Raw genomic sequence first — 24,062 nt, forward strand, 5'->3', positions numbered from 1 at the left:
TTCATTGAAGACACAAAAACACAGGCTCTTTATAACGCACATGACCAGCACTTGACCTATGAAATGTCAATAAATGCTGATTTGACAACCCCATTTTCTTTTCATTTCTATAAGTGCCTTTCATCTGAGGATCAGCACCAACCCAGTTGGGTTTACTGTAGCTATTTCATGAAGGCACAGAAAGGATAAGTGCTTTACTATGGTCTCTCAGTGACTCACTGTTGGGAATAGAACTTGGAAGCCCAGACTCCTGGATCCTCTAATTTAAAGCCCAATTCAAAGCCAACTGAAATCAACGGCAGGGTTTCAACTGACTTCAACAGTCTTTGGACCAGGCCTCTTATCAGCAACCGCATGCTTTCTGTTCCTTCCTCAATCCCCAAACCAAATGTAATACAGATATAGCAAAGCTATAATTAAACTTCATAGTACAGTTGGTTAATGCTGAAAATCCTTTGTATAGTTATTTTGAGTAGAAGTTTGGTCAAAGCTCTTTTTTCATATTTCACACTTTTAAAAAATCAGTTTAAAATCTACATTAAAGATACAAGTCATGTGTAGAACTCCAAAGAAATAGGGACCTGTCTGTGACAGACTTGGAGTTGCTCTGTAATTTATAAAAATAACAAGAAGAAATCTGGTGCCACCTTAAAGACTAAATGGACACAAATCAGACACCCGGAATGGTAACATACAAAAGCCAGTAGGAGAACACTTCAATCTCCCTGGACACTCAATAACAGATTTAAAAGTAGCCATTCTTCAACAACAACAACAACAACAAAAAACTTCAAAAACAGACTTCAAAGACAAACTGCAGCACTACAATTCATTTGCAAACTTAACACCATCAATTTGGGCTTGAATAGGGACTGGAATTCAATTCACTACAAAAGCAATTTCCCCTCTCTTGGTATTGACACCGCCTCATCAGTTATTGGGAGTAGACCATATCCACAGTGACTAAATTGGCCTTCAACATTGGTTCTTCACTTGTAAGGTTACTCCCTTCTCTTCATGTGCCAATATATATTTATGCCTGTATCTGTAATTTTCACTCCATGCATCTGAAGATTTTTTTTTTTACCCATGAAAGCTTCTGCCCAAATAAATCTGTTAGTCTTTAAGGTGCCACCAGACTCCTCGTTGTTTTTGTGAATACAGACTAACACAGCTACCCCCTGATACTCTGTAATTTATGAAACTGTATGTTGACATGGTAATTAGGGTGTTTATTGTATGAGTATGTTGGGTTAAATCAACAAGGCTGCTTAGAAAACAAGTAGGAAAGGGCAGCAAGAGCCCAAAATAAGCCACACTACTGTAAATATTTGAGGGTTGCTAAGGGACAATGACACAGGCATTGGCTCTGAGGAGTCTGACTCAATGGCCTGCATAGCCTACCCAACTGGTTTTGACAAACCTGGGCCAAGAGCTGAAAGGAACAATGGTACTCTGGCTGAATAAAAATGGTCTTTCTCTTTCCAGGGGACGCAGTTGCTGGGGAGCTGTTTGGGAAAACCAGGCTGACACAGGCAGTGGTGTGTGAAGAAGCTTGGCCTGCCCTGGCCACCATCACAGGACGGTAGAGCTTCAGGTAGGAGAAACATACTAGTATAGATTGTTTGTTGTTTTAAAATATGTTTCTCTAAATGCTTTGTTCCTACACATAAAATAAACAATATTTTGCTTAAAGCAGGCTATCTGGTTGTTGTATACACCACCGGTAACAGACTCCTGAAGGGAAGAAACGGAAGTGCTGAAACCTGCTAGGTAAGCACGATTGATACAAAAGATACTGTAGCCCAGGGCCTGATGTAAGAGCAGGAATACTGTGAAATTCCACCCCAGGGAAGGTAAAGGCATTAGGCCTGGCACCTGAGCAGGAGTGCTCAGAGACCCCAGAAGGGAGCAGAGGTACAGATAGTCTTGTAACTGTGACACTGCCTAGATGTGCAAGTTCACTAGGAATTACTATAAGAATCCTAGGTATTGGTGACCCTTTACAAAATACAGTTACAATAATTACTAAATAATCCTTCCCTGAGTTATGTTCACTAAATAACCTTAGGTTAGGCTGTAACAAAAATAAAGTTTAATAAACTTAAGAATGCCGGGGAAAACTCAGAATTTTAAAAAAAAGATTCCCATTTTAATTCAGATCAGGTCAACAGAAAAATTCAAGATTGTTTTCTGTAAAAAAAGAAAAAAAAAGAATTTTTCTTTCCCGTTAAATGTGAAACTCAAGGGTGTACACTGAACAAATGTTTTGGATAATGTGATCCCTCTAGTACATCTTATATTTCCTGCAAGGCATTGCTATAATTAGATTTCATTAGCTTTTATAAAATACAGTTAGCCAATTCCATTGAATGACTTGTTTTGACTTCAGGAGCCTTGTACTTTTATTTTGCAGCTGGGGAAACTGTTTAAGTTAAGTGGCTTGTCCAAGACCACAGGGAGATTCTATGTTTGAACTGGGATCAGAACTCTGGAATTTCTGGCTCTCAGATCTGCGATCAGACCATTAGATTGCAGCTTTCTCTCAACTAAAAAAATAATGCCATGAGATTTTCTTTTTTAAACTCTATACACATACAGTAGTAGTCACTTTCACATCAATTGTCAAAACTGGCAGATTGTCTTTGCAGCCAAAATGAGCACATAAAAGGAAAAAAGTACTTGCTATAGTATAAAAAATGGAGGCATATATACTGGGCAAGATAGATTATTTAAAAAGACAGTGGTATTGTTAGGACAGGAATGCATTTTAGTCCTGAGTGATGAAAACGTGGATAATGCCAAGATGTGCAGGAGGACAGGCCATGTTGTTCCTATTAAGAGTTGTAATTCCATTATCTTTTCTTTTTGTTCCATCATTTTAGAAAGTGACAGGTATTATCACTAGCATTAGTCAGATTACTATCTACATGTTTCACACAATTTCTTAGGCAGTAATGCATCAGAGATAATCACGTTCATTTTCCCATGGTTATAAATGGAGAGCAGAAAATGAAGAGGAATGAAAGTGTGTGTCAATGCCGTTGCAAGTTTCCCATATACATCATATGATACAAATGGCACACATGTATTGTCTCTTTGCTGATCATGGATAAAAAGTAGAACTAGTTTCCAAAAAGGAATAGGTAAATCATCAGATATCACTCTGGCAAAGAATATAATCACTAGTTTTGAATTCTTTCTTTGCATATAATGGATTCAGGGTATTATTAAAGGGTTACAGCTGCAGCATGCACTCAGAGCACTGCTTGATGATAGCAAGCTGTTAGTTTATAGTCCAGTCAGTTAAGTGTCATTCAAAAATGTATCAAAAACAGGATAGACTGATTTTTATTTGTCTCTCTATGCATCATAGTGCAGCACTCACTGGGGCTGGCCAGAAAACAAGATTCTCTCTCTCTCTCACACACATACACACACACAGATTTCCACATTTACTTTTGTTCCACACTGGAATGCAAGTCCGTTAGAAATTTTTCATTAAAAAAGCATGAATGAGAACAAGCCACTTAAGAACAGCAATAGCCTGTTGGTCAGGGCACTCACCTGGGATGAAAGAGATGCAGCTTCCCTGCTCTGCCCGATTCAGATCAGAGAAACATCACGTGGGCTGTGTCTTCTACATCCCAAGTGAGTACCCTGACCACTCATGGATTGGACTTTTGAAGGGTAGGAGGCAAGTGGGAGGTGTTTCCCCTCCTTCTTCTTCCCAAATTCCATTCTGGACCTTAGGGCTGGTGTACACTGAAAAGTTAGGTCGACCTAGAAATGTTGCTCAGGGGTGTGAAAAATCCACACCCCCAAATGATGTAGTCAAGCCACCCTAAACCCTCATGTAGACAGTGCTAGGTTGATAGAAAAATTCCTCCCTCTACCTAGCTGCCACCTTTCAAGAAGGTGGATTATCTACAGTGATGGGAGAACCTTTCCCATCGCTGTAGCGTCTACACTGAAACACTACAATGATGCAGCTGCAGCTGTGCTGCTGTAGCATTTTAAATGTAAACATAGCCCTAGAACTCTTCCCAATGACATATTGTTGAAACATTCTTTTCTGTAAAAAGTTACAGTTTTGACAAATTGGCATTTTATGACAAAAGTGTAGTCAAAATTTTCCCAGTGAGCTCTAGTGCTCACTGTAGATGAAGGCCTCCACTCTTTTAATTATACATCTCTGGTTTCATATAGCCAGAACATCCTGAAATGTTTACTGACAGCAAAATAGATTTCAAGATTCAAACTTCAACCATGGGGGACATAGGCCTATTAAATTAGCATATATGTCAGAGTAGACCAAACTGCATGAATATGTATTACACACACCATATTAATGTGTATGGGCATTAATATTATTATATACATTATATCACCTATAGATGTTGAGTAGTTGTGTTAATTGACTTGCATTATGCTTTCCAAAGAATGCTGTTCTGATCGTGCTAATGTATATATCCCACAATGCTTTGCAAAGCTGAATTCAGCTCTTGTCACAAGCAAATACAAACCTAACAGAGAGAAGATACATTAATCCAATGTCCTGGTACAGGTAAAGAGTGTTTGCCAGCCCATTGTGTCTGGAATGTGGTATCAAAAAACAAAACAAAACAAAAAGATGATATAGAAAAATAAGACAAAAGGCTGATTGGTGGGTTAAGTCCTAGGTGATGTTCAGAATGTTCTCTAACTTGTAAACAACCATACTGTATATATATGTACGAATACATATTTTCAGAGCAAAATTGAATACTGTGAGACTGTGGTCTCCGAATCAGATCAGTAACTACTTTCTGTAATTGTACTGCTTTGTCTTTGACTAATACATTTGAATAAGCTGATCTTTTGAACAATTTCAATATTGAATCAAAAGTGTAGTCAAGCAATTGGCTATAACCATTAGTTAAAAGGCTTCAGTTAATGACTTGGCTTGATTAAAAAAAAATGAAACTGGCTTTAATTCAGACATATCTGAACTATCTGCAAATTGCACACAGAGCATGCACATTAGAACATTTCCTGCAGTGTAAAGATGGGCAGGTGAACAAGGGCCTGTTGTGGTAACCAGGCCTACATTTACTCTAATTTTGAGCTCAACAGTTAAAAGTATGTGAAAGTTCATAAGATGTCACAATAGTTTATAGTAACAAATATTGATGGAAAAAGTTATGAAAAGGAAGCAGATTGAATTAGTCTAAACAAAAAGGCCTACTGGTATAACTACAGACTCTGTTAAGTTCATGCCTGGTAAACAGGAAAATGTGGGTCTGGAAATTAATGTGTCAAAATAGGTGTTTTGGATATTAGGCCTAATTGGTGGAAAAAATAATGAGGGAATAGCCTATTCTGCCCATCACTCCCGTTGTGGGTACTTAAAGAAAGAGCCCTTGGGGGAAAAATAAGAAAAGATGGAGGCTGCTGAAGCAAGCATCATGGTTGCTACCCCCTCCATCTCCTGGGGCCCTGGAATGTCTTTGTCCTAATTTTGAGAGATGCCCTTACCAAAGCAGGCCAGAGAGAGGAATCCAGATGACTGTCACAGTCTGCACTGTTATGGTCACCACTTTTACGAAATTATGATAAATGTTGTACAATGTATGCTTTGTGAGGTATCATTGGAAAAGTCAGTCTCCTGAATATTACTATCCATTAACATGTGCATTATCATTGTATATGGAGTTATGAGATTTTGCTTAATGTTTGTTACTGAAACATGTTATGAGTCACAGGAATGCTCACAGACTAGCTCTTTAGAAATAACAAATGAACTATAAACAAAGGACTGGCATGTCATCCCCAGAGACACCTTGTGACTCAAGCTGCATGTATACAGAAGGTGCAAACAAGAATTTGCAATTCATATGAAGGACTGAGTACAGACCACATAGGCAAGGGGGCTGCTTGACCCTATGACACATCAATGACTTTTCCAGTAAAAAGGATCAAGATATAAAAAGGGAGAACAAAGCCCCCTGGCCATCTCTCCTCTCCCACCTATACTGAAGACAGAAACATCATTGAACTGAAGGGAGTAGTCCTAACTGGAAAACTTTCCATTTAGCACAGACTGTTGTGGGCTTGTGGGTAAGCAAAACCTTATTGCTTCAAATTTGACTTAGATTGTGTAAGGTTAACTTTTATTTCTTTTTGCAACTAATTCTGACCTTCTATGCCTATACCACTTATAATCACTTAAAACCTATCTTTCTGTAGTTAGTAGACTTATTTTAATATTTTATCTAAACTAGTGTGGTTTTGACTTAAGTGGTTGGGAGATCTCAAGTTAACAAGGGCTGGTGCATATTCATTTTCTTTGATAAAATAATGGACTTTATAAGCCTGTATTGCTTAGTAAATAACTGAGCAGTACAAGACAGTACATTTCTGGGGTGCAAAGCTGGGACTAGGGATATATGGGTGTCGCCCTATATGTAATTCAAGAGTCGCTGGACATAGCACTCTGGAAGTTGTCTGGGGGTGACTTGCATGCTGGGGGCGGGGGTGAGTGGGCAGAGTGGCAGCTCACACAGCAAAGCAGGGCATAGTGCACACCAGACTGGAAAGTTAAGAGGGCACAATGATCCAACAATACAAACTGTACCCTGGGGCATGTAAGGATGACATTGCCACCCTACCCGCTCCAGCTGAATCCCAAACATCAACTGAGATGAAATGGGGTCAGACTTTAATAACAGCAGTATCAATAACTCTAGCTCATCTCAACTAATTGCTTCTCTTTCCCCCCCAAAAGACAGCTATTACCATCTTTGATGCCATCTAGATATTGTCAAACAAGGGGGGGTTTCCTTCTAAAAACTCTCTCCAGCTAAAGGGGAAGGGAACAAAAAATATTGTAAAAATGAAAGACTCGTTTAGTACCTTTACATTTCAAATGCTTTAACTGTTTTTCCTTCTTTTCTGAATCTTTATTAAAAGATTAAAAGGATTTTTAAGGGTGTGTTTGCCATAGTACTAAGCACTCTGAGGTTTCTGTATACCCCAGACCTTGTTTAATTCTGTTTAATGTTGGACCGTGACTAGGTTATGTTAACACCTTTGGCCCATATATTCCATCTAAATTAATACAACTGGTCCCATATTGCAAAGAGAAGTACATGGAAGGACTGAATGTATACATGGAACCCCATTGACTTTAGCTTCATTTTGCAACTAATTAGGTAAATAACCCGTCAGGAACATACATTTTGGGGTTACGTGATTGCATAAGTTCTGATGATAATCATTGTGAAGATATAGGCCATATAGGGGCAGAGAGATAAATTTACATGCTCCATGAGCTTAGCAAGTCTATTATATCCAGGCTCTTGCTCCCATCATGTTTTTCCTCTTTCCCCTTTAAACAAATCCTCAAGGGAATTACATTTAAAAAATGATATTGCAACGTTAAGGTTCAAGTCAAGCATTAAATTGCCAGAAAATTCCAGCAAATTAAGGTTGCTCCTGCAATGCTTTAAATTGTTCTTTCCCTTGTTAAGTTAAAAAAACCCAAACCACCATATATTCCTCTTTGTTGTTAATTCATACAGAACTATAAATGCACTGTGGTTGAGATAGCATTGCCTCTGCAATCTTGATTTGCCACACTCTTATTGACTTTTGAGTGCTTGACTTTCAAGATCTTAACCATTAATACAATTTACTTTTGTATTTAATAGTGCTTATTTTTTAAAGACTGCACATTTAGTGTTGGGAATATTTTGCTAGCTTGGCAGCTGGTAGTGTGGGAAGCTAAGATGTTTAGGTTTTTAGGACGGGTTAATTAGGCTTTGAGCTTTGTTTTGAGAAGTTGGCCTTGGCTAGTTTTATGAAGTCACAGCTCTGGGTGTGTTAATTTTGTTAACCAATTAGCAACTGCTTGCTTGCCTGCTTCAAGAGTATAAAGATGTATGCTGGAGAGAAATAAATGACTTTGCTGCCAATCAAACTGACTGAAGAGCTTTCTTCATATACGCCTGCGATGCAACAAATGGTGACCCCGACGTGATTGAATGAGGACAGTGTTGGTGGCCTGAACTGAAAAGAAGAAAAGGAGGCGCACCTGAGTCTCAGTGTCGAGCGGCTAGGAGCCGCAGGGCGTCCGAAAAGAGGGGCGCACCTGAGCTCAGTGTCGAGCGGCGGCCGCAGTGCGTCCGAAGAGAAGGGCGCACCTGAGTTCAGTGTCGAGCGGCTAGGAGCCGCAGGGCGTCCGAAAAGAGGGGCGCACCTGAGCTCAGTGTCGAGCGGCAAGCCGCAGGGCGTCTGAAAAGGGAGGCACACCCCAGCCCAGAGGTGAGCAGCTAACATGGGAACCGCTGCATCAGCGGAAGAAAGGACGGTGCATGAATATTTGATGCGCATCGCGGAGCGGCAGGGAGAAGCTCCCCTCTGATACGTTATCCCGTCTGCTGCGGTGGGGACGGAGAAGGGGACTTTCTGTTCAACCAAGTACAATTTTTGATAAAACTGTTTGGGAGCGGCTAGGCTCCGAGCTTTGGAAGTCGGTGGCTCAGGGCGATAAGGAGGCCTTCTCCCTGAGTCCAGTATGGAATAAGGCGAAGGAGATAGTAGAAACTCTCACGGCCGAAGCAGGAGTGCAGGCGGCCCTTTCTGAGCTTTGCCGCCCAACGCCCAGAATGCCTTCTGTGTTGCCGGTTGGAGCCAGAGAGTTTTTCGGTGGTGAGGACACGGTGATACCTTTGGCTTCCAACCCCTACCCTATGGATGATGTTGCCCCTGCTACGGCTCCACTACCCTCCAATGTGGCTATTGGCCCCGACATGATTGATCCTGCTACGGTCCCGTTACCCCCCGATACACCCGAGCCTATGGAGACAGCCTTGCCGTATGCGCCCCCTCCAAAGCCATGCCGTGTCCACGGGACCTGGGGGTGCCACGATTGCGGGGGAACGAAGGGGGCTCGGGTGGAACATGTGCCATCAAAGCCATATCCCGATTTGACTACGTTTACTCAGTTTACTCAGTCTGATGCCTTCTATAAGGAGATGGAGCGCCAGGGTCGACAGCTGCAGCATATGTGTGACAAGTTGGACCAGTTGCACGGTTCTCCACCTGGATCATCGCGGTCGCATCTTCACGAGCGCTTTCATCCGACTCGCCCTTCCGCCCCGCCTGGCCTCAGGGACCCTTCAACTGGGGACCCTCCGGATCCGGTACAGCGCTGGCATGGGGTTTTAAGAGAAGCCATCCTTGAAGGTCTAACACCTGAGGCCTTTCCGGTGATTACGCCAGACCCTCAACACCCTAATCATAGACGGTGGGCCCCTTTGGACTGGAAGTTGATCCGTGAGGCACAGAAATCGATCATGGCTTATGGACTAGATAATCCGTATGTACAGTCTATCATTGAACAGGTATTTGCTGGCCAAGCAATGTGTCCGTCACGATGCGATTAAGCTAGCTGACATGCTTCTTACACCTACACAGAAACTGTTGTGGAAAGATGATTGGGCTAAGAGAGTTGACTTGGCTCTTGTCCGCAATTTGGATTTACGGATGATGATCTTGGCGCGTGGCCACTGCTGATATGTTTTGGGAGCCGGTCGCTTTGTTGACCCGCATTTGCAAGCCCGCCTCGATCCCGGATCCTGCAGCAGTCGCAGGAACTGGCTTTGGCTGCCTTTAAAGCGGTGCCCCAGATGGGAAAGCCGAGCCCTCCCTACGCTAAAATTATGCAAGGCCCATCGGAACCGTATTCCACCTTTTGGATCGCCTTCAGAGGCTATTGATAGATCTCCTAATCTGACGCCAGAGGCCAGAACTGCAGTTTGACTTCAGCTTGCAACACAGAATGCAAATCCCAATTCCCGACGAATATTAGCCACCTTGACCAAGACTGCGACCCTGATGGAAATTATTGAGGCGTGTGGTAGGGACTCTATGCTTGATGAGACGGATAAGGCAGCAATTCATGCTAAGGCACAGGCCTCTGCACTGGCCGTGGCGTTACAACCCCTGCTCGGGCGACAGCGGGGGCTAGAAAATCGACCCGGCCAGCCGGCCTGTTTTGGTTGCGGAAAACCCGGGCATTTCCGGCGGGACTGCCCTATGCAAAATGAGCAGCGGGCCTCTGATGTGTTACCTGAAGCTGCAACTGGCGCTTGCACACGATGTGATAAGTTTGGACATCGCGCCGCCGACTGTTGGGCGCGTTACAAGAAGGATGGAACACCGCTGCCGGGAAACGGATCACGGGCGCCCCTTGGAGGCGCTACGACACAAGTACCTCCACCCGCCAACCCGGCTGCCTGGAACACCTCACGGAGCAACCCGTGGCAGTGCGGAGTGGATTTGGCCACAGCGACAGATGTAGTTTTAGAGACTGACGAGGTTCAAGTTCTTCCTTCCAACACCGATGGTCCATTAGGATTTGGCCTGAGTGCCCTTTTGATTGGCGCTCGTCAACATCAAAACAAGGTATTTTTGTTTTGCCTGGCCTTATTGATGCCGATTATACGGGGAATATTGGGATAATGGTACGTGCCCTTTGTCCCCCTGTGACTATAACTGCTGGTACACGTCTTGCTCAGTTAATACCTTTCAAGGGATGTGTGCCCAGATCAACTTTGATTGACCGTGGATCTCGAGGGTTTGGATCCACCGGCCCTCCCCAAATTGCCTTTGCTATGGACATTACTTCGCGTAAGCCCATCCGAACTGTTCGGCTTCAGGGATCCGATGGGCAGCAGATCACTCAGGAAGCTTTTATTGGGGATGCAATGCAGAGTGGGGTAACTGAGGCACCTGGGACGACAGAGGTAGAAGATACTGTGTTTACCTTGGAATCAGCGCCCACTGGAGTGGTTGCAGCTGAGGCCCCCATGCAGAATGATGTAGGAGATGCGCCATCTAACCTAGTATCAGAATGCCCAGGGGCAGTTGTAAATGGGGCCCCTCTACAGAGCAACATGTGTCCTCAAGAACTGCCTGTGTGTGGAAAGGGAGATGAAGAGGAGCAAGAGAATTTAGCTGTGCAGCTGGCAGATACTGGCTCACCCATTTTTAGTACTGAAAGCTCTGGGGCTCAAAAAACATTTGTGCCTGTTACAGCTGCAGCAATTGAAGAACAAATCATTGCAGACACTGTAACGCCTATGGAAACCTCGGCTGAAATTTTAAAGCCTTTAGAAGCAGTGCCTGAAAAACTATTTCCTGAACTAGTCCAAGATATTACCACTGCTCATTCGGGATTTGAGGCTGCAAACAGTAGGACTGAAGAAACTGCAACAGTGTCAGTATTAGAGATGACTGCTGCAACGCTGGATGGAATGACTGAGAAAGCAACAAGATGTACACACCCTGAGCCCCTGGAGGACAACTGCTTGTTAGCTGTGCCACGATCCCTTTTGTTTGATCCTCCCTGAATGATTTAATTGATTGAGATAATTTTTGCTTTGCCTGAATGTATAGGATGGTGTCCTGATAATTTCCCCCGTAGAACTTGAACCACGATGGTGGTGGAACAGAAGAAAAAACACTCACATCACTGATATTGCCAATGTCTAGAAATTCCTGACTAAAAGGGCATTGAGAACTGACCCTGGTAAAGAAGCAAAGAATTGCACACTGGCAGGAAAAAATTTGGGACTCCTGCTAAAAAATGTGGTATTGATTGGATTTTGGGGTTTATTTTGCAGGCTGCGCCCTGTGTTGTGGAATTTTTTTTTAGCATGTATTGCCCTCCCTAATTGGATTGTAAATATTACCCCCCCCCCATTACTAGCCCTGTTTTTAGAGCCTAATTGTTTTTTGTTTTTAAAGTTTGAGAAAACTCAGCCAAAAGGTTTGTTGAGTATTCTCAAAGGAGGGGGGGGAGTTTATGGTGTTATTTAGGCATAAATCTATGTAATTTGGGAGAATGGCTTTGAATTTTTGTGACCCAAAATACCTTTATGTAAAGTGCTTTTGTTAGTTTTATTAGACCTTTTGTAAATTTTGTGTTATGTGCTGATTATTGGTAGTTGTATGATTGTTTGATATTTGATGTAGCCCCCACGGTGGGAAAGTACAGATAGTTGTTCACAGAAGATACCAGAAGGGTAGGGGCTAGTTAAGAAGTACACCCTTCTAGCTAAATTGATAGTGGGATAAGTTAGTGTCCATGAAAAGGAACGGTTTAGCAAGAGGAAATATGGATCGGGCCTAGGCAGGTAGGCAATAGACAGAGGCTTGGAAAGGAAAAAAGGATCGGGCCCAAGCGGGCAGGCAACAGACAACAAGCTTGGAAAACTGGTTGATAACCTTGAGGGTGTAGTTGATAGAGAAGGTAATTAACTACAAGCGAGTAATGTTAGGCAGAGTAAAAGTTAACTCTGTGATTGCTAGAGGGAACAGCAGTTGAATTTTGCAAAGTTGCTAAAGAGTAAAGTTTTGGTGTTTTTGAAATGTTTGTAAATAAATTTAGGTAAAGTTATTAGTTTGTAATTGTTTGGTTATAAATAATTTTGTTGTATTAGCTGAAGAATGTATATAGTGCTATGTAATTGAAATTGTATTAGGCTTAAGGGCATATAAGTGGTGATGTTTTTTGTTTGTGTTTAAAAGTAGAAGTTAAAAGTAAAAAATTTTTAAGCTGTTAATAGCTTTGAATTTAGAAGTAAGCCAAGATGCAATTGTATTACTGTAAATGATTTAATTGATGAAGTGATTCCCCTGTTTTGTCTGAAATTAATAAGGGTATTTGTGTATTTTAAATAATGATTGATTGCCCAGTAGGGGTATATTTGTTTTTGTATTTTAGATAATTGAGGAATATGGATGTTAGCTGCTTAGTATTTGATATACCATGCATTTGTTTACAGAGTTAAATTTATGTTATGTGTTTTATGTTTGTTTGTTTGTTTCTTTGTTTGTTTCTGGCCAGAATTGTTTTTTGCATTTTATGTGGTTTATGTTGTGTTTTTTCTAGGACCCCCCCTCCCTCAGTGTCAGTTTGATCGCCTGACATCTGAGGGATGATTTGGTAATAGAAGTTTGCCACAAGTTGGTGTGCTATAGAGAAGGGGGGAATCCTGTAGAATTTACACCATTTATTTGTTGTGCTTTGTTTTTGTTTGGTGTTGTTGGGGTTATGTTAAGAATTGCATGGTTATATAGGTTGGCTTTATAAAGTTTTAATTTTGGCTTGTGATAGATTGTGGTGTTATGCTGTAATAAGTTGGAAATGTTTTGCTTATGTTTTTATTCCTTTTTTCTTTCCCTCCTTTTTGATTTTGGGTAGAGGGGGGAGGTGTTGGGAATATTTTGCTAGCTTGGCAGCTGGTAGTGTGGGAAGCTAAGATGTTTAGGTTTTTAGGACGGGTTAATTAGGCTTTGAGCTTTGTTTTGAGAAGTTGGCCTTGGCTAGTTTTATGAAGTCACAGCTCTGGGTGTGTTAATTTTGTTAACCAATTAGCAACTGCTTGCTTGCCTGCTTCAAGAGTATAAAGATGTATGCTGGAGAGAAATAAATGACTTTGCTGCCAATCAAACTGACTGAAGAGCTTTCTTCATATACGCCTGCGATGCAACAATTTAGCACCTGATATTTAAACAATGAAGCTGTGAATTGCATGCACAAAAACACCTATTTGCGTGCACTATTACTGCAAATGCATGTGCTTTTAAAGTGCTTGGAGCATAGCTATTCATGGCTGCCCACCCCAAATTTCTTCCTCTTACTGCTGTTGTTTGGTACTCTGGAAGCTGGTAAACCACTTTTAAGGGATTACCAGATTCTATCTTGTCTTATTCATAGATTCACAGATTCTATGACTGGAAGAGACCTCGAGAGGTCATCGAGTCCAGTCCCCTGCCCTCATGGCAGGACCAAATACTGTCTAGACCATCCCGGATAGACATTTATCTAACCTACTCTTAAATATCTCCAGAGATGGAGATTCCACAACCTCCCTAGGCAATTTATTCCAGTGTTTAACCACCCTGACAGTTAGGAACTTTTTCCTAATGTCCAACCTAAACCTCTCTTGATGCAGTTTAAGCCCATTGCTTCTTGTTCTATCCTTAGAGGCTAAGGTGAACAAGTTTTCTCTCTCCTCCTTATGACACCCTTTTAGATACCTGAAAACTGATATCATGTCTCCTCTCTGTCTTCTCTTTTCCAAACTAAACAAACACAATTCTTTCAGCCTTCCTTCATAGGTCATGTTCTCTAGACCTTTAATCATTCTTATTGCTCTTCTCTGGACCCTCTCCATTTTCTCCACATCTTTCTTGAAATGCGGTGCCCAGAACTGGACACAATACTCCAGTTGAGGCCTAACCAGTGCAGAATATAGTGGAAGAATGACTTCTCGTGTCTTGCTCACAACACACCTGTTAATGCATCCCAGAATCATGTTTGCTTTTTTTGCAACAGCATCACACTGTTGACTCATATTTAGCTTGTGGTGCACTATAACCCCTAGATCCCTTTCTGCCATACTCCTTCCTAGAGAGTCTCTTCCCACTCTGTATTTGTGAAACTGATTGTTCCCTCCTAAGTGGAGCACTTTGCATTTGTCTTTGTTAAACTTAATCCTGCTTTCCTCAGACCATTTCTCCAATTTGTCCAGATCATTTTGAATTATGACCCTATCTTCTAAAGCAGTTGCAATCCCTCCCAGTTTGGTATCATCTGCAAACTTAATAAGCGTACTTTCTATGCCAATATCTATGTCGTTGATGATGATATTGAACAGAGCCAGTCCCAAAAAACAGAACAGGATGACTCTAGTTCCTTAGAAGGTTTCCCTGAGCTCTCAATGGTTCCAGGCTAGTGCTGATAGAGAAGTAACTTCATAAATACCAGAATAACCTTGCTGATGGCATATGTTGGTTATATTGTACCATCTCAAGTGTGAATTGAAGTTTATATTTAATGATGGCATAATTTATTTTCCCTACAATGCAGTTTTCTGCTGAGATAGTGGGAAACCTTTCTTTTGGGATTTAGTTGGTTAAGTATTATATTATGGCATAGTCTTCCTCTAAAGCATCAGTATGTACCATAAATTGTTAATCAAAGTTGAAGCTAGCTAATACTGGACTTTACTCAGGGCTTATCTGAAATGTTAGAATGCGTGCTTGGCACTCCTATGTCCATATTGCCTTCTTCAGCATCAGCTATATGTGGAGGCTGTAGAACAGGCTGGCTATGGTACTATAATGGGCATGCATCACCATAGTAATTACTGATCCCATTAACTAAACTTGTTTCTTAGCTTTCGAAATAGGCTAATTTTCACTCATGTCCATCTTCAAAATCTCAGCACTCTGGTCATGTTACTGTCTGACCTCAAGAGATATTGTAGCTATTTCTTTACATAATTTAGTTTTCTTCCAATAAAAACAACAGTGATCAAAAAACTAAACAATAAAATATCATGATTATTAGAAATGCTATATTTTCTTTCTGTAGTATATCTGTTACCAGATCTCCAGAGCTTCTGTCTTCATTTTTAAATATATGCATGTTGATTATTGTTTCATATTTAGGGCCTGATTTTGTCAACTGCATGTACACAATTGCACATTTAATTTGTATCTAATTATTGTGATTGAACATACAAATTGGGTTACTGTGTGCTCCAATGAATAATCACACATCTAACTGCCTACCTGTGTGCAATCACCTTATGTGTATGTGCAATGCAGGAACTGCAGGCACTAATTAGATGAGTCATTGAGCAAATCAGTCCACTATAGTTCTAGGTTACTGAGTGCATACTGCAAAACACCCAAGAAAGAAAGTTTTTAGATGCTGGATACTAATGACTTTTATATAAGGAATGCATGAATAGGAGCTGAGAGAATGTATGATTAAAACAAACTACAAACTTTGAAAAGCTGGGAGTGCAGGGCACGTCTTGTAGTGCAAATTTGCTCAGCATCAAAATCCAGATTTTCTATTAAAGTTGCAGAGGTTTCTCTCCCCCTGATACACCTGATTGTCTTTCTGAGGCACTAATAAGGATAAATAACTTGCCCATGATTTTTTTTAATTTAGCTAGCCTGAATACACAGAGGTTTGTAGTCATTAAACCACCTAAACAGCATCAATCCCCAATAAGGAGGACCTTACAGAATTATGGGTACAATTTTGTGTAGATTAAATTATGCTCTAAATTATTCCTGTGCTATTGAAGTTTACTGTGATTGCACAGCTACAAAGACAACGTGCACAACTATAATATTTGTGATTAAATATATTTCCAAGGTTATATCAACCTAAACTAATCTGGGGTTTCAGTTCATTATCCTCCAATTTTATCTGGAAGAATCCTGTTTCATAAAAAAATGCAAGCATTCAGCATTTGGTTTAATTTTTTATAGGGATGAGGCTGAGACCTTTCAAAATTGCTCTCAAAAGAGCATAGAGAAACCCACCACATAATAGCCAGTATTAGTCAGGGCACTTACCTGAGATAGGCAAGTCTCAGGTTCAAGTCCCTTTCTTACTTGATTCAGAATGGGGACTTGTGCCAGGGTATCTTGCATCCCAGGGGAGTGGCCAAACTACTGAGTTATTAGCTATTCTGTGGGTGTTAACTCTTCCTCTCTCTCTCATTTTGACCAGAAACCTTTCGGATGAAAGTTTTGTCAAATCTGATATATTGCTGCAAAAAGTTTTGGTTTTGATGAATCAGTATTTTCAAACAGAAAAATGTTTTGAAAAATTCCTTATCAACTCTAGAGGAGCTGCAAGGATTAAGTAATGAGTTTCTAGATGCAGACTGACTGAGAATTCATAAGGAATTTAAGATTCTTAAGAACCTGTGTTTTGGAATAAAAATGCCTCTGCCATGAACAGATTTGTCTTTGGGATAGCAAGAGTTGATCATTTGCTAAAACTGAGAAGCAGTGGAAACTGTGTGTGTGTGCATGCGCGTGTTTGCACACATGGGGAGTTTGTGATACCTGCACTGTGATACCCGGGTGCATTTTGAGATAAATATCAGTCAGGAACTCTTTGATGCATTAATGGAAAATGAGATAAAAATAAAAGAGCTAACACTGAAGATGGTAGCATTCCTGCAGATTTGCCATATATATAAAAAAGGACATGTATGTGCTACAAGAAAAACAAACCAAGGAGAACTACTTTAGAAATAGGCTGGAGTGGTTACAATGCCAGATCGTACAGACTGATAGCCTAGCAACCTATTATTATAAGGATAAAAAACCCTACATTGTCAATTAACTATCTATCTGTGATCCAGAAGAGCGTAATTCCCATTTAGTGTTTATATGGAAGTGTTAGGGGCTTTCCCTTCGCCCTTCCCCGGTTCTTGTCATACAGACAGAAAGCAGAAGACCAGAAATACAAAGTGCAGGCAATGCAATGTTTATTGGTGTTAGTCAAGCACAGGGCCACCCAAAGGATTCAGGGGGCCTGGGGCAAAGCAATTTTGGGGGGGCCCTTCCATAAAAAAATTTGCAATACTATACAATACTATATTCACTTGCTCCCCCCCCCCACGGGCGGCCCTGGGAAAAAAAAAAAAACCTTCCACATCTCGGCAGAAACCCAGTTTTGAGAAAACTTCTTTATAAGGTATCACTGGTTCTCAGCATCAGCTAGTGCTAAAAGGCACTAAAGCTCATTAAAAGGGTTGGACAAATATTTTCCATCAAAACTTTTTTTGGATCGAAAACTAGGGGTTTTTAAAAAGCAGAAAAAAATCACGGACAATGTCTGCTTTCCTTCAAAATTTGTTGTGTTTTTTTTAATTGAAAAACTGAAATTAGTCTGCCAAAACCTGAATATGGTTTGGGGTTTCAGAAGTGTGTGGCCAAATATTTGCTGCTTGCTGTGTTTGATTGTTTAAAGAAACAATACAAAAATTCTGCTTAAAAAAAATTCAAAACTTTGAACCACCTCAGCTTGTGACCAAACGCCTGAGCCCATCCAGTCAAAGATTTTTCCAGGTTTCTGATACTCTGCTGGCTTCCTTGACTCATATCTGTCTCCATAAATTTGGGCTAATTTAGGTTAGAACATAAGAACAGCCATACTGAGTCAAACCAAGGGCCCATCCAGCCCAGTATCCTGTCTATTGACAATGGCCAATGCCAAGTGCTCCAGATGAAGTGAACCTAACAGGTAATGATCAAGTGATCTCTCTCCTGCCATCCATCTCCACCCTCTGACAAACAGAGGCTAGGGACACCATTCATTACCCATCCTGGCTAATAGCCATTAATGGACTTAAACCCAGAGTAACCGTCTCCAGTTTGTGAGGGACCCCATGAAGCCAGTCTCTAGGAAACAGATAATTGCATGGAGGATGTTTTTAATATAGCTTATGTACATCCTCCACGAACTGAGCATTTGAGCTTTTTCCAGAATCTGGGATGAGCCTATGTTGTGAAAACTGAAATGCTCAAAACAGCACATGCATGTGAATGGACACAAGGTGCTAAAATTAAAATAACCCAGGGGTTCTCAAATTGGGGGTCGGGACCCCTCAGGGGAGTCACAAGGTTATTACTGGGTGTTGCAAGCTGTCAGCCTCCACCTCAAACCCCGCTTTGCCTCCAGCATTTATAATAGTGTTAAATATATAAAAAAGTGTTTTCAATTTATAAAGGGGGGGGGTTGCACTCAGAGGTTTGCTATGTGAAAAGGGTCACCAGTACAAAAGTTTGAGAACCACTGAATTAACCCCTCTGAAGCCTCAGGAAATGTGGGGGGAGGGGGGTCTCCCTTGGTAGGGTTGGGAAGGAGGTAGGTGGTGTAGGATATTGCTTTTCTCATGTGATCCCTCCCCCAGTGGCTAATTTTAAATGAAGCTACCCTCCCCTGACATGAATCTCCCAATGGCACTGAAATTAAATATAGACTATAATTTGGCATTTGAGAAGTGAAAGGGATGGTAGCACTAATGGAAAAGCTAACAGCTTGGCTCTTCTGCAAGCCTCAAACTGCTGAATGAGCTTTAGGGTAGAGAAGGCTGTGCCTCCAAAACAGCCTGGCCCTGCCCCCATCTGACCCCCATTCACTTCCTGCCCCCCGATTGCCCGCCCCCTTCAGAATCCCTGACCCATCCTGCTCCTTGTCCCCTCACCGTCCCCCAGAGACCCCCACAACCACTGCCCTGGGACCCCACCCCTGCTCCCTGTCCCCTGACTGCCCTGACCCCATCCCTCCCCCACTGCTGAGTCCTGACAGACCCCCAGAACGCCCACAATACAACTCCCCCATTCCCTGTCCCCTGACCGCCCCCCCAACCTCTGCCCCCTCCCTGTCCCCTGACTGCCCCGGGATTCCCTGCCCCTTATCCAACCCCCCCCAGCCCCAGTCCCTTACCAGCGCACTGCATCCAGGAGCATCCCTGAACAGTGCTGCAGCGTGGCTCCGGCGGGGCCTGAGATCCTCCCCACTCAGAGCCGTGTGGTAAGGGGGTGGGGCTGCAAGCTCCAGCGGGCCTGAGCTCCCTCCACTTGGCCTGGAGCTGCAGCTGTTCAGGGACGCTCCTGGATGCGCTGAGGCTCTGGGAGAGGGGCTGAGGCAGGGTCGGTGAGGGAGCCTCAGCCATTCTCTGTTTCCCTGATCTGCTTGTGGACAGATGACTCTGTTCTTTGCTCTTCACCCGGTGTCTTTGTTCTTTGTTCACACTTATTAGTAAGAATATAAAAATATCAAAAGTCAAATGGGCAAACAAGACCCAAAATTCTAGCTCAGGCAAATATACAGGCCTGAATACTACATTATCATCACTGACCACCTTAACAGGAAGCAATACTGTTTCTGCTGGAATAAATACAAAACAAAAGCTTTATTTTATTTGCATAATACTCCCTTCCCCCCAAAAGAGGTAACTCCGCCCCATCCCCATTCTGATTGCCCTTAGTTTTGCTTTGAGCAATGAAAAAAGGAAGGGAAGAAGTGAGGAAAATAAAGAGGAGGGGCTACCACCCAACCGTATTGTTTTCTAAGTAGAAGTGAATCTCACAGTGCATGTCACAGTGGGAAATGGAAGAATGTGGTCAGCAGCACTGAAAGCAAAGTCTGGAAACAACACAGGGGTGGATTTATTGAAAGAAAGAAAAGAAAATATAAACAAATACGTCCAAATTTTGTCCCACGTGTAAGTTGAAGTCAGAGGAGATCCACAGGACGTAAGTCAATGAATAATGCCCCCCTTCCTCCCCCCCGTATTTAAAATTCACTGTAAAGTGTTGAAAGTTATCAACCTTACTGGGGCTTTTTTTTTTCACTGTAATAGCTTTCCTTGGGTTTTGTGTCTGTTACGTTATTAGAAGTGGTGTTAGTTAAGCTACATCTGTTTACAATGATATTGCCAGTGGTAATTAGAGGTTGTTACTTTTAATTTACTTGCACTAAAACAACAAACACAGTATTAAAACAATTAACTGCATGGTAGTTGATCAAAAACTGCACAAGTGAGAGTTAGCCAGGAAATTCATGCATCTAGGCCAACATGGTTAAAAAAATGTTTACAGAAAGCTTTGCAAAGAACAACTGTGCTATTCTCAAGCACATTTGTTTTTTGCAATTGCAACTGTTTATTAGTCAATCATCTCCTAGGAATGCCTAACAGAACATCAACATGAAGATCAGACAATACACATACCCCAGAGAAAGCTGTGTCTCTTTAGACAAAAGTCTTGCATAACTTTTTTGTCAGCTTCACATTCAGAGAGCAAAATTTTGGTTTAACTTTGTTTGGCTGGTGAAAAAAATCTTCCATTATGAGGAATGATTTCAGCTGGAATTTCCCTGGATAGTACTGTCTCACTCTGCACTGATGTTAAAGTTTCAGAGTAGCAGCCATGTTAGTCTGTATCTGCAAAAAGAACAGGAGTAGTTGTAGCACCTTAGCCCTGGTCTACACTAAGCTCGGGGGTCGAACTAGGGTACGCGAATTCAGCTACGTGAATAACGTAGCTGAATTCGAACTACCCTAGTTCGACTTACTTACCGTCCAGATGCCGCGGAAGCGAACTCCGCGGCTCCAAGGTCGACTCCGGCAACTCCTCCTGCCGCGGTGGAGTACCGGAGTTTGAACTAGTGCTTCCGGGGTTCGAACTATCACGTCTAGATCAGACGCGATAGTTCGAACTACGAGCAGTCGAACTCGCCGCGTCGACCGTCCCGGTAAGTGTAAACGTACCCTCAGACACTAACAAATGTATTTGAGTATAAGCTTTTGTGGGCTACAGCCCACTTCATCGGCTGCATAGACTGGAACATACAGCAAGAAGATATTTATACATACAGAACATAAAAAGGTGGAAGTAGCCATACCAGCTGTAAGAGGCCAGGTAAGTGTTAAATGTTAAAGTATTCATCTTATCCAAATGCTAAGCTGCAAGCAAAAATGTTGGTACAGGTACTCATTGTTATTGTGAATGTCACAGTAGCTGATAATAGTTTTCCATGGTCTCTTTTACGCCCTGTAAGTTTTGTGCTTATTATGGCGTTGATTGCAGACATGCAGCCAGGACTCAGGGATGTAATTTCATTCTTGTTGTTTTATTATATGCAGTTGGTTGCATATAAGGGAAAGAATGAAAAGAAACATGACCAAGGGATGTAGAAGAGAATGTAACTACACTTTGCATAGGCCTAGGTGATATATTGTTTTAAAAGTTGGCCCCAATTTCATTAAGTTTATTGCCCTTTAGAAGCAATGCACTCTTCTCTCATGCATACCTTGCTGATGTGTAATTTAATCTAGTCATTCTTTGTTAACTAATGGATGTTCATTTGCTACTCAGAAATATTCCATGGGTAGTACTAATTTATGCTCCTTATTCCCCTAGGACCAGATTCTACTACCCTTATTCACACTATGTAATACTTTACTCTCACAAAGGTTCGACCTAAGGTGGGTGAGAGTGGCAGTATCTGATCTCTAATTATTATGCTGTCACTTTAGGATACCTGGGGTTAAATTCTGCCCTTCATTTATATTACAGTGGCACCTTAAGACCCCCTCTGAGATCAGGGCCCGTTTTGGGTGAGGCACTGTACAAACTCATAGCTAGGCATAGTGCTCCTGCCTCATAGAATCATAGAATCATAGAATTCAAGATCAGAAGGGACCATTATGATCATCTAGTCTGACCTCCTGCAAGATGCAGGCCACATAAGCCGATCCACCCACTCCTTTAGCAAGCGATCCCTGCCCCATGCTTCGGAGGAAGGCGAAAAACCTCCAGGGCCACTGCCAATCTTCCCTGGAGGAAAATTCCTTCCCGACCCCAAATATGGCAGTCAGCTGAACCCCGAGCATGCGGGCAGGACTCTCCAGCCATACCCTCTGGAAAAAGGTTAAGAATATCATATCATTGACCCATTGTACTATTTACCAGTGTGGCACTTAATTGACCTATTGACTAAGCCCGTTATCTTATCATACCATCTCCTCCATAAATTTATCTAGCTTAATCTTAAAGTCATGGAGGTCCTTCGCCCCCACTGTTTCCCTCGGTAGGCTGTTCCAGTATTGCACTCCCCTGATGGTTAGAAACCTTCGTCTAATTTCAAGCCTAAATTTCCTGACTGACAATTTATATCCGTTTGTCCTCGTGTCCACATTAGCACTGAGCTGAAATAATTCCTCTCCTTCCCTGGTATTTATCCCTCAGATATATTTAAAGAGTGCAATCATATCTCCTCTTATCCTTCTTTTGGTTAAGGAAAACAAACCGAGCTCCTCAAGTCTCCTTTCATACGACAGGCCTTCCATTCCTCGGATCATTCTAGTGGCCCTTGTTTGTACCCGTTCCAGTTTGAATTCATCCTTCTTAAACATGGGAGACCAAAACTGCACACAATACTCCAAATGAGGTCTCACCAACGCCTTATATAACGGGACTAGCACCTCCTTATCCCTACTAGAAATACCTCGCCTAATGCATCCCAAGACCGCATTAGCTTTTTTAACGGCCACATCACATTGCCTACTCACAGTCATCCTACGATCAACCAGGACTCCTAGGTCCTTCTCCTCCTCCGTTACTTCCAACTGGTGCATCCCCAGCTTATAACTAAAATTCTTGTTAGTCATCCCTAAATGCATAACCTTACACTTCTCACTATTGAATTTCATCCTGTTACTAATACTCCAGTTTACAAGGTCATCCAAATCTCCCTGGAGGATATCCCGATCCTTTTCCGAATTGGCAATACCTCCCACTTGGTGTCATCCGCAAACTTTATCAGCCCACTCCTACTCTTGGTTCCCAGGTCAGCAATAAATAGATTGAATAAAATCGGACCCAAAACCGAACCTTGAGGAACTCCACTGGTAACCCCCCTCCAACCTGACAGTTCCCCCTTCAATACTACCCTCTGCAGTCTCCCCTTTAACCAGCTACTTATCCACCTCTGGATTTTCATTTTGATCCCCATCTTTTCCAATTTAACCAGTAATTCTTCATGCGGTACCGTATCAAACGCCTTACTGAAATCCAGATATATTAGATCCACCGCATTTCCCTTGTCTAAAAAATCTGTTACTTTCTCAAAGAAGGAGATCAGGTTGGTTTGGCACGATCTACCTTTCGTAAATCCATGCTGTAATCTATCCCAGTTGCCATCGGCCTCATTCTCCGGAACCACTCTCTCTTTTAAGATTTTTTCCATGATTTTGCATACTACAGATGTTAAACTAACAGGCCTGTAGTTACCCGGGTCACTTTTTTCCCCTTCTTGAATATAGGAACTACATTAGCTAATCTCCAGTCAAAAGGTACAATCCCCGAATTTAGAGATTTATTAAAAATTATCGCTAACGGGCTAGCAATATCACTTGCCAATTCCCTTAATATTCTAGGATGAAGATTATCCGGGCCCCCCGATTTACTTCCGTTAAGCTGTTCAAGTTTGGCTTCTACCTCAGATACCGTAATGTCTACCCCCATCTCTTCATTCTCATCGGTCCCTCTACCACTATTCCTTAGACCTTCATTAGCCTCATTAAAGACCGAGGCAAAATATTCGTTCAGATATTGTGCCATTCCAAGATTATCCCTAATCTCCACTCCATTTAAAGTTTTAAGCGGTCCCACTTCTTCTT

General features: G+C 42.0%; 1 long non-coding RNA gene across 2 annotated transcripts in view; it reads left to right on the top strand.

Moving 5' to 3' along the window:
- The first annotated feature begins 332 nt into the window (after positions 1 to 332).
- The window catches only part of LOC120396836, a 36,196-nt gene continuing 12,466 nt past the window's right edge, over positions 333 to 24,062 (top strand). The window contains exons 1-4 of one of the 2 annotated variants that reach the window (XR_005593433.1): positions 333 to 390; positions 1,489 to 1,597; positions 1,697 to 1,773; positions 5,816 to 6,096. This is a non-coding gene — a long non-coding RNA (uncharacterized LOC120396836). Of the gene's footprint in view, positions 391 to 1,488; positions 1,598 to 1,696; positions 1,774 to 5,815; positions 6,097 to 24,062 lie in introns of those variants that run through there. The other variant, XR_005593432.1, reaches the window with a different exon arrangement.

This window comes from Mauremys reevesii, linkage group 2, assembly GCF_016161935.1.
Source record: "Mauremys reevesii isolate NIE-2019 linkage group 2, ASM1616193v1, whole genome shotgun sequence".
Lineage (NCBI taxonomy): Eukaryota > Metazoa > Chordata > Testudines > Geoemydidae > Mauremys > Mauremys reevesii.